Source organism: Salvelinus sp. IW2-2015, linkage group LG23 (assembly GCF_002910315.2).
Source record: "Salvelinus sp. IW2-2015 linkage group LG23, ASM291031v2, whole genome shotgun sequence".
Classification (NCBI taxonomy): domain Eukaryota; kingdom Metazoa; phylum Chordata; class Actinopteri; order Salmoniformes; family Salmonidae; genus Salvelinus; species Salvelinus sp. IW2-2015.
In genome coordinates, this window is record NC_036863.1 from 4,018,067 (window position 1) to 4,026,707 (window position 8,641).

An 8,641-nucleotide genomic window follows, 5' to 3' on the forward strand; every position below is an offset into this window, starting at 1 on the left:
ACACCACAACACACACACACACACCACACACACACACACACACACACACACACACACACACACACACACCACACACACACACACACACACTTCCATGCTACACACACATTCATGCTAACACACACACCTGCTGCTACCAGTCTTCTTTATTATGATTTGTAAATACTAAACACTTCCCCCTTCCACAAAACAAAACAGGTGTAAATATTGGACTATAAATTGTGTCTTCCTGTATTATAATAAATGCTAACATGTTTATTCTATTCTACTGTCATTACTTTATGTTCGTATTCTTATCTGTATTTATTTCTTATTGTTGTTGCATTGCATTTCATATGAACGGTGTGTAACATGTGTATCCTGTACATACGACAATACAAAAAGAACATGGAGATTACGGAGTTCCTGTGATGGGCTAGACACACACATATGCACATACACACGCACGCCTATACTACCACGGGGAGGTGTCGTGTAGAACCGTGGGCGAACATACAGCGGGTTCTCTCCATCCATAGCCTCCATCCACAAGCCTACGGTCTTCCTCCGATTAGAGCCTTAGTGTACCTTTATGTAACTACACCTTCCAGGAAAAGTAACCATGACTCTCTGGACTAGGAGATGCCCCCTCCTAGTACTATCATATTCTGCACTCTAAGCACTGAATAGAACGGCATGCCTAACCTTTACCGACAATAGTCAACTATTGGCCAGTCACTCGCCCTTACTCACATATCACACACACTGAGTCTATCAATCCATACTATATCAGATCACCACACACACACCACATCACCCAACCACATGCTCAACACCACATTACAACAACATCACACACAGCACACCGACTCACGACAACGACGACACATCTAGCGAGCATCAGCCTGACAGACTACTACACACACCTGCTACCAAACAACATCTTAGTCCAAATATAGTCCTAATGGCCACTTTTACACAGTTCAAGCTGTCTAATACTAGGACAGTACACATGGCTTCATAGAGCCTCTCATAACCAAACCATCGACGCATTTTGAACGTACATGCGAGTACACACATCCGCGCCACAGGACACCATCACGAGTGCGTGCATAATAACACAGATGAAGCACGAGGGAGCGTCTGAGCTGGCACTACAATGAAACCAGTGCGACCACACACCACACACACTCATAGTAGATATAGCTGACACTCGAGTGAGGATGAAAATTAACGACTTAATCTGTGCCTTAATCACCTATCTACTTATGTGCTCCCTCGAAGGTTCTCTTCTCCTGAGATGAACTGGTGTAAACAGTCTTCGAAGTCCAAGCTCATTTAATACATAGTACTGACATATGTAGGCCCTGATAAAGAAGAGAGAGGTGTGATTTTATACTAGGACATACTTTACATTGCGTATTTAATTGAGAGGAGTACTTCAATTCTTCTGCATTGCATTCTGGTTTGGTGGAGAGAGAATACAATGGTGTTTGAAAAGCTTGGGTTTAAGTGGATCGTCCAAAGCTGGTTTGTTCGATGTTCCTTCCCAGACTTTTTCGGGTCGTGTGTCCCTTGGTGTCATTGAACACGATCCTCTAGCAGAGGATGTGTCTTATCCCTAACACTTTTGAGCACCTGTAAGAGGATTCCCTGAGGCTTTTCCCACCAGATGGGAAACTGAATTATGAACAAATGGAGGGACTGGAGCCAGAGGTTCTGACTGTTGCCCCACTGAACAGACATCCAAACTCCACATACAGCAATGACTCTTAGTATTACTTTCAGTGGTCAAAACCCTCCGAGGTTGAACATATCGGTCTTGACCCAATGCTCGCCAGGCCATGTTAAATTGTCTGGTTAAGAAGTCATTTGAAGTTTGCCTGACCCAGAAAAGAGAAATGTTTAAGCTGTGACTTGAGCAAGGAGAATCATAATTTGGGGTGGGGAATATTTCTGACAGATGAAATAAAGGATAAAGGTGTGGGATCTTCCTTCCCTGAATAAATAGTGCAGGAGTGGAGGTAGCGGTCTTCACAGGTTCACCCAAACCGAATACCCCAGACCCGAACCAAGGACCTGAGCCGTCCAGGTCCAAAATTCTAGCTTTCCAGCAGGTTGGGTCCTGTTTGACTGTCATGGTGTCTTGGGTCTATGTAACTACAGCTGATAGACCCGAGTGGACCTGAATGGATCCGACCAAGGATCTCACTAGCCTACTAGCATATTATTTGTACGCTAATAAGGGGGAATACTAATGACAATTAATATAAAACGCTACAAGCAACATTTCTTCTGAGTCTCATAGTTTCATAAAGGAAATCAGCTCAGTTGAAATAAGTCCATTAAGCCCTAATCTATGGATTTCACATGATCTGGGCAGGGGTGCAGCCATGTGGTGGGCCTGGGAGGGGCATAGCCCATCCCACTTTGGGAAACCAGTCCACCCACTGGGGAGAGGCCCAGCCAATCACAATGAGTTTTTCCCCACAAAAGCGGCTTTAATACAGAACAGAAATACTCTTCAGTTTTCTCAAGCTGTCCGGAATGCTGGTCTCATGGACTATCCCGACAGGTAAAAGAAGCCAGATATGGAGCGTCCTATGCTTTTCGTGGTTACACGTTGTCTGCGTTTGGAGTCCGGTTGGACGTACTGCTCAATTCTCAAAACAACTGTTGGAGGCGGTCTTTTATGGTAGAGAAAATAAGATCAATTCTCTGGCAACAGTAATGGTGGACATTCCTGCAGTCAGCATGCCACTTGCTTTGCTCCCTCAAAACTTTGAGACCTCTGGTGTTCATCTTATGTTGTGTTGACAAAAACATGCACATATTTTAGAGTGGCCTTTATTGTCCCATCACAATGTTACACCTGTGTATGATCCTGTGTTTAATCAGCTTCTTAATATGCCACACCTGTCTGGAGTGGATGGATGATCTTTGCCAAGGAGAAATGCTCACAAAACAAGAATGTAAACAAATTTGTGCACAAAACTTTGAGAAGAAATAAGCTTTTTCTTTGCGTTTGGTTAACGTTGTCGGCGAGAAACAGAGAAGTGAGGACCAAGGCTGCAGCGTGGTAAGTGTCTCATATTATTAATTTAATCAAAACTGCGAACACTAAACAAAATAACAACGAGGGAAAAATGAAAACGAAACAGTTCTGCAAGGTTGACAATACCACTAAACAGAAAAACAACCACCATCAAAACACAGGTGGGAATCAGGCTGAGAGAGCATTTTATTAGTTTTTATCTATCTATGATCTCAACAGAGAACAACGACTAGACAGCTGCCTCCTGATGAAAACCATACCAGGCCAAGCACACAGAAATACACAAAACAACGGACAACATAGAACTACCCCAGGGGGACACAAAATAGAATGCCCACCCATAACTCACGCCCTGACCAACCAAAATAGAGACATAAAAAGGACAGTACCCCCCCAAGGTGCGGGAACCTCCGGCCGCAAAACCTGAACCTATGGGGGAGGGGTCTGGGTGGGCATTTCACCGCCGGTGGCGGCTCTGGTGCGGGACGTGGACCCCACGTCCACCTTTAGTCTTGGCTCACCTTAGGTCTTGGCCACTTAGTGCGCCTCTGGAGCGGGGGACCCTTACCGCCGACCACGGGACCGGGGACCCCCATCGCAGCGGGCCCCGGACAGACTAGAGGGGCGACTCTGGCTGCTCGGACAGGAGGCGACTCTGGCTCGCTTCCGGACAGGAGGAGCGGACTTGGCTGCTTCCGGACAGGAAGGAGACTCTGGCTGCTCCGGACAGGAGGGATACTTCTGGGCTGCTCCGGAACAGGAGAGGGATGAACTCTGGCTGCTCCTGTATGAGACAAGCCGTCCGCTGGAGGCTCCGGGACTAGAGGGCGTCGCTTGAGGAGGCCTCGTGCCATAAACTCCCTCACTGGAGTTTCGTGCCATGATCCTCACTGGAGGCTTCGCTGCCATGGATCATCACTGGAGGCTTCGTGCCATTGGATCATTCACTGATGTGGCCATGTTATCATCACTGGAGCTTCGTGCCATGGATCATCACAGGGAGGCTTCTGCCTATGGATCAATCACAGGAGGCTTCGTGCCATGGATCATCACAGGAGGAGCTTCGTACCCATGGATCATCACTGGCGGCTCTTTGCCATGGATCATCACTGGAGGCTTCGTGCCATGCGATCATTCACTGGAGGCTGTTTGCCATTGGATCATCAACTGGAGGCTTCGTGCCATGGATCATCACTGGAGGGCTTCGCTTGCCATGGATCATCACTGGAGGCTTCTTTCCATGGATCATCACTAGTGAGCTTCTGGCCATGGTATTCTATCACTGGAGGCTTCGTGCCATGATCATCACTGGAAGTCTTCGTGCCATGGATCATCACTGGAAGGCTTCGTGCCATGGATCATCACTGGGAGCGCTTGGACTCTGGGAGAACGCACATGAACTCACCCAGGCTGGGGAGACATGCAGGAGGAATTTAGGGTTAGCACAGGCACAGGGACCACCAGGACACACACTGGGCAGAGGACACACAAACACACACTGGGCAGAGGACACATACACACACTGAGCAGAGGACACACAAACACACACTGGGCAGAGGACACATACACATCATGAATAAATAAAGAGGACTGAGTGCAGGAACGGGCTGATGACGGTGGAGAGAGATCTGAGGCTGTAGTGTCGGGGAGGCACAGACTCTGCTGCTCTAACTGCAGTCAGACAACACTCTGCTAAGACTGGCCTGGATAGGAGAGGAGGCAGACATCTCTCATGATCTAACTTACACCCTCATTTTCAAAACTAGACCTTCTAGCGTCTGTCTCCAGGCAGCTTGTAGTGTTCACAGGACAGGCACGGCTTAATGCTGAACAATGCATTTCAAACTACTTCCATCTTAATGTTGAACAAAGCATTTCAAACTGCTCTCATCTTAATGTTGAACAAAGCATTTCAAACTGCTCTCATCTTAATGTTGAACAAAGCATTTCAAACCACCCCTCATCTTCATCTGCAATTAATGTAACATTAAAGAGACAAGCTGTGTACTGGGATTTTGCGATTGCCAATCCTCATTAAGATCCTCTGTGTTGAGCTCTCTCACTAGTCACTCAGCCACAGCCACAGCCTCAGCCCCAGCAAGACTTGTGAGCACCACCCTGTGGTTGGAATGAGTCACAACAAGCTATTCGACAGCAGCAATGACTCACCTGTCTACGCCCTCCACATCAAAACAGAACCTCTTCTCTATAGAGTCCGTCTTCCGCCTTGTGCAGGACTTCAGAGTGAAGCTCTCCTCCTCTCCCTGAAAGACAGGGGTGACCTTAATCAACCTTTAAGAAGAGACATTTTATGACATTCAAGTTAAATCAATGTGAAGTTCCTTTCCCAACGTGTATGGAACCATGTCATTACGGTGCATTTCTTATATTCTCGAAGTGAATTGGGGACAAGGACTAGGATGGACGGACTCAAAGGACCTAGGAAAAGATGTGTAGGAAGCTTAGATGTATCATTCCAGTGCAACTATTTTACAGCCCATCTCCCTACTATCAATCCCTCCTCTCCCCTTTCTTCTCCTTTCCTTTCCTCTCTTCGTCTCTCCTTTCCTTTCCTCCCCTCTCCTCTCTTCTCCTCTCCTTTCCTCTCCTCGTCTCCCCTTTCCTCTCCTTTCCTCCCCTCTCCTCTCCTTTCCTCTCCTCATCTACCCTTTCCTCTCCTTCTCTCCTTTCCTCTCCTTTCCTCTCTCCTCTCTTCTCATCCTCTCCCCTCTCCTCCCCTTTCTTCTCACCCCTCCCCTTTCCTCTCCTCTCCTTTCCTCTACTCTCCTCCCCTTCCCTCTCCTCTTCTCCCCTGTCCTCTCCTTTCCTCTCCTCTCCTCCTTCAAAGGGACTGCATTAGCACCTGAAGTGTCACTACTCTGTTTGTACACAGGATCCCAGCAGACACAGGGCAGTAATCCTGAGAGAGGGACCATCAAGCCACAACTCTGATGTGTTCCGAATGATAGGTCCTCTCCTCTCTGATTCTTCCTCTCATGTCCTCTCATGTCCTCTCCCCTCTCCTGCCCTTTCTCCTCTTCCCCCATCACTRCTCTCCCTTCATCTCCCTCTCTCTGCCATCCTTTTCTCCACAGTACACTTCAATCAGTGTGAAAGGAACTGTGAGATGAGGAGTAGAGCCCGACCGACATATTGGTTCACTGATATTATCAGCCGATATTGGCCTTTTACAGCTATCGGACGATAATTCCACCGATAAACGATATTCAATAAATAGGATGAAAAAAGGGAATCTCATGCTGATCTGAACACTTACAGACATAATGATGTCATTCATTTCACCATGTAAGAAATCAACATTTGAAACATATTTCTTGGGCAATTTAGAAATTACTTTTTCATTTCCCCGGTGTAAAACACTATATCGACAGTTTTCCCCAAAATAACTGCAGTCATTCAAACCTCTAGTGACAGATGTCACACATGATTTCTGCTTTAAATCGTGACTGGGAGGCCTTAAATATGAATGTGTCTAATTAATGTGTCTATGGCTCTGTTCATGAGGGTTGGAGAAGCCCCTGAGGTTTCTGGAGAGCTCTCTCTGTGTGTGTGTGTGTGTGTGTGTGTGTGTGTGTGTGTGTGTGTGTGTGTGTGTGTTGTGTGTGTGTGTGTGTGGTGTGTGGTGTGTGTGTGTGTGTGTTGTGTGTGTGTGTGTCTGTGTGTGTGTGTGTGTGTGTGTGTGTGTGTGTGTGTAATTGGATGAGTTGACCCTGTAGGTGGGGCTCTAGTCTCCCTATACTTGGGTGTATTAGAGCAGAACTTATCCTGACAAGATGTTGGGCTTGCATGGGCACTGTGTTAACTACTGTCTGAGAGTGGCACTGCAAGGAGAGGCTGGCCCGCTGCCAGCTCTGTGTGTCAACCACCTGCAGCCCTGAGTAACGGTCATGACCTGCCGCCATGCAAGATAAGAGCCCTGCATCATCGCCGGTAGGCGAAAACAAGCGAGCGACCGATGCCATATTTTATTTCTTTCTCTCTATTCTCCGCTCTTCTCTCTCTCACTCTCTGTTCTCTGCTCCAACAACTACATGGTCCCACGGCATGGCAGAGTGGCATTCTGGGTAGAACCAAACAGACAACGCACCACTTTGCCTCCAGATTCTGGTCAAACAGGACCATGGTGACTCGTTTGGGTCTCGATGGTAGGTGCAGTAGTACTTGCCCAGGTTGACACAAAGAACCTGAGAGAGGGAGCGAGAGAAGCAGAGAGAGAAGCAGAGAGAGAGCAGACAGAGAAGCAGAGAAAAGCAGAGAGAGAAGCAGACAGAGAAGCAGAGCAAGCAGAGAGAGAAGAGAGAAAAGCAGAAAGAAGCAGAGAGAAGCAGACAGAGAAGCAGAGAGAGAAGCAGAGAGACGTACAAAGAGAACGCAGAGAGAAAGAGAGAGAGAAGCAGAGGAGAAGGGCAGAGAGACGTACAGAGAGAAGCAGACAGAGAAGCAGAGAGAAAGAGCAGAGAGAAGCAGAGAGAAGAAGAGAAGACGTACAGAGAGAAGCAGAGAGAAGCAGACAGAGAAGCAGAGAGAAAAGAGACAGAGAGAAAAGCAGAGAGAAAGCAGAGAGAGAGAACAGACAGAGAGCAAAGAGAGAGACAGAGGAGAGAAAAGCAGAGAAGAGAGAGCAGAGAGAAGCAGAGAAGACAAGAAAGCAGACAGAAAGCAGAGAGAAGCAGGAGAGAAGCGAGAGAAGCAGAGAGAAAAGCAGAGAGAAGCAGAGAGAAGCAGAGAGAGAAGCAGAGAGAAGAAGCAGAGAGAAGCAGACAGAGAAGCAGAGAGAAAGAGAGAGGAAGCAGAGAGAAAGAGAGGAGCAGAGGAAGCAGAGAGAAGGCAGAGAGAAAGCAGAGAAAAGCAGAGAGAAAGCAGAGTTTTAGAGAAGCAGAGAGAAAACCAGAGAAAAGCAGAGAGAAGCAGAGAGAGAAGCAGAGAGAAGCAGAGAGAGAAGCAGAGAGAAGCAGAGAGAGAAGCAGAGAGAGAAGCAGAGAGAGAGGCAGAGAGAAGCAGAGAGCGGGGAAGCAATGAAAAAATGGTTTTGGTTACCAATTTATTACTGCACATGCTCAGTGCCCTTGTCACCTCTCATCCTGAATACAATTACTCTTGTTGTTTCTATGGGGAAATTGTTGTTTCTATACAACAACACTGGTACTACTTTTCTAAATGGTAAAAATAAATGACTAAATAGTGATGTAAAATGTGACCTTATTGCATCATGAGAGAGAGAAAGAACTGTCTGTGTGTGTGTGCTTGTGTGTGTGAGAGTGAGAGACAGTGAGATCGAGAACGAGAAAGGAGTGAGAGAGACAGAGAGCATGACGGGTCACTCACGTTTCTCCTGTACAAACAGGTATCCCTCCATGGTGTCATGGCTGATGCTCTTGTGTTCATGGGGGTTCTCCTTCATCTTCCTCATCAGACACTCCACCTCAGACCGGGTGCTTTCAAAACGGTTCCGCGTCTGAACAGGGCAGGAGAGGAGACAGAATGATGGAAACATCCCACCTACCATCCTGCATTCTGAGCAATTCACCACTGTCTGTAGTTGTTGGGTTAGGGCTATTCACCACTGTCTGTAGTTGTTGGGTTAGG

At 47.2% G+C, this 8,641-nt stretch overlaps 1 pseudogene; it reads right to left on the bottom strand.

Annotated features, from left to right (window-relative positions):
• LOC111950448 (rho GTPase-activating protein 26-like) overlaps positions 1–8,641 on the bottom strand; it is a 135,033-nt pseudogene that overhangs the window by 51,376 nt on the left and 75,016 nt on the right.